At 39.5% G+C, this 3,114-nt stretch overlaps 1 non-coding gene across 1 annotated transcript; it reads left to right on the top strand.

The window, feature by feature from the left end:
- Nucleotides 1–1,540: 1,540 nt before the first annotated feature.
- On the top strand, nucleotides 1,541–1,647 carry LOC119998037. Its single transcript, XR_005468163.1, has one exon. It is a non-coding gene; the product is annotated as a small nucleolar RNA R71 (small nucleolar RNA).
- The last annotated feature ends 1,467 nt before the right edge of the window (nucleotides 1,648–3,114 follow it).

Here is a 3,114-nt window from a genome sequence, read left to right as displayed (position 1 = left end):
GTCAAAGACTGTCATTGTGAGCATGCCATTTTCCACATCTATAATGGTCTTTGTGGTAGCCATAAAACCGCGGCCTAGAATGAGTGGTACATCTCTTGTCGGATTAGGTTCACCCTCCATATCAAGCACCAGAAAATCCACCGGAATAACAAAATCATCCACCTTTACTAAAACATCTTCAACTAACCCAAAAGGATGCACTAAAGAGCGATCAGCTAGTTGGAGAGTGACTGAAGTTGGTTTCAACTCACCTATCTTCAAAGTAGTGTAAACAGAATAAGGCATGATATTTACACTTGCACCAAGATCCATCAAGGCCTTTTCAATTTCTTTCTCTCCAATAATACAAGGAATGGTAAAGCTACCCGGATCTTTTAATTTGGGCGGGAGCTTCTTTTGTAAAATAGCACTCGTTTCTTCGGAGAGAAATACTTCTTCATGATCACCTATCTTCCTTTTGTTAGTGCACAACTCCTTCAAAAATTTTGCATATGCGGGAATAGACTTAATTGCCTCAATGAGTGGAATATTAATCTCCACTTTCTTCAAAACTTCAAAAATATCCCGATTATACTTGCTTTTCTTAGCTGGGGCAAGACGAGATGGAAAAGGCACTTTTGGAACATACTCTTCTACTTCCGGCTTTTCCTTCTCAACATGAGGTATTTTGGAAGCACTTGGCTCCACCACTATAGGCTCATCATGATTGTCACCTTCAAGCTTTTTATACTCAATCTTGTTATCCACATTTTTCCCACTTCGCAAAACAGTAATAGCATTAGCATCCTCATACTGCTTAGGATTTACCTCAGGTTGACTCGGCAGCTTTCCTGGCTGTCTTTCACTCAAGGCATGAGCAAGTTGTCCTACTTGCATTTCAAGCTTTGCGATAGATTGAGTATTACTGGAAACAGTTTGTTGCAACTGAGTCATTGACTTGCTCATCTCTGCTTGGGAATGTTGCATTGTGACTTGTGATTGAGCAAGCTGGGAAATAAGGTCCTCCATAGTAAACTTCCTTGCATCTTGAGAAGGTGGTTCTTGTCGTGGAGCTTGCCAAGGTCTGCGCCCTTGATTGAAATTCTGGGGTGAAGCATAGGAGAAATTGGGATGATTCTTCCATCCTGGGTTATATGTGTGAGAAAAGGGATCATTCTGCTGCCTATGAAAAGGTTGAACTGCATTAACTTCCGCTTCAAGAAATGTCCCACTTCTAGAACATACATGAGTAGGATGATCGGTGCCTCCACAAATGCCACAAGGCTCCAGATTTCTGCTCAGCAAAGTCACTACCGCATCCAATTTCCTAGCCACAGATGTCATCTCTGAATTTGAAGCACTAGCCTCATAAACCATGTGTCTAGGAGCATCAAGATCACGATTATCCCATTGTGAGGAATTTGCCACCACAGTCTCAATAATTTCATTGGCTTCAGTCGGTTCCTTAGCCATAATATTTCCTCCAGCAGCTGCATCTAACCTATGGCGGCATTCATCAGCCAGATGTTGGTAAAAGTATGATATAATCTGCCATGGCAAGAATTGATGATGTGGGCAACCAATCAATAAAGTTTTATATCGCTCCCAAGCCTTAAAAAGTGGTTCTCCCTTGTTCTGCCTGAAATGAAAAATCTGATCCCGAAGCCTCTGTGTACTTGACTGAGTATAGAACTTCTGAATAAACTTAGCAGAAAGTTGATCCCAAGAAGTGAAAGAATTTGGTGGCAAAGTCTTGAACCAGATCTTAGCACTTTCCTTAAGAGAAAAAGGGAATAACTTCAACCGTATGAACTCTTCAGATATGCCTTGAATTTTTTGAGTGCCACAAATTTCCAGAAAATTATCAATGTGATCACTAGCATCTTGATTTTCCGCTCCTGAGAATGATGGGAGCATGTTAATCACATGACATTTAAGCTCATAAGATAGATTTGGCGGAATGGTTGGTAATATGATGCAAGATTGTCTAGTAGAGAATTGTGGCATAGAGTAGTCCATGATGGTGACCGGAGCATTTGCATTGTTGGCATTATTGCCAACTTCCTCACGATTTTCAGCCATGCTCTCCTGTTCAGAATGTTCTCCCAAAATGTTGTCACTAGATGAACTAGAGCTGGATATAGGAGGAGAGATAGAACGAGTGGAAGATTTCTCCTCAAGAAAATCCTTGTCTCTCTTGTTCCTTCGTGCACGTTCCAAGTCTAGATCGAAAGGAAGAATTTCTGTATCTTGAGAACGCCTTCCTTGCATGAACTACAAACAAGAAAGAAAAGTATAAGGATCACTAATTATCAAGTAAGAAAGAGCTAAACTAAGTATGTAAGTATCTATGTATATAAACAAGAATGGATCAAATATAAGCAACCGTCCCCGGCAACGGCGCCATAAACTTGTTGGGTCTAAATTAACCTTACTAGCAAGTGTACTAGTCGGCGACTACAGCACAATGATAAGCAAGGGTCGAATCCACAGGGACGGTGTTATATCTAATCCAAATGTATATTTGTATGTACGTATGGACAATGCAAACAAAAGTAAAGTTCAACTCAAGATTGTTTGGTTTGGTAATTAAACTAAAACAAGCAAAGAGCAAAGTGTTTTTGGTATTTTCTTAGAATGAGGATGCAACTAATGCAAATGAGATGATTTAACGAATATGAGATGAACACCAAGGCTTCGGAATCCCCCTTGGGAAATGACTTGGAATGACATAAATTCACACACATATTTGCTAATTCGGGCATAACGAATCCGTACCTAAGTTAAGCCGAATCTCCCTAAAATCGATTACTAGCCATCTTATTGGTCTAGGTCGGATATTCCTAAATACATTCTAGCCATCCTATTGGTCTAAACATGCATAGGAATTCATGAAGTTCTATGGAGATTAGGATTCATACAAATTATCACCTAATTAAAGGGAGACACATTCATAATCAAGTGTTTCAAGAAGCATAATCTACTTGACATATTATTGTCTAAGCAAATTCTCCAAACAATTTCATCCAAAAAAACCTAGGTGTTGGCCAAACACCACAAGCATGAAGAAATTGCAATCAAACATAGAAACACAAGATTTATACCCAAATCAACTCATATATATGTAAATCAAGT

Source organism: Tripterygium wilfordii, chromosome 4 (genome assembly GCF_013401445.1).
Source record: "Tripterygium wilfordii isolate XIE 37 chromosome 4, ASM1340144v1, whole genome shotgun sequence".
NCBI classification, from domain to species: Eukaryota; Viridiplantae; Streptophyta; class Magnoliopsida; order Celastrales; family Celastraceae; genus Tripterygium; species Tripterygium wilfordii.
Note: the sequence above shows the minus strand (reverse complement) of the source record. Positions and strands in the feature narration are given on the sequence as shown.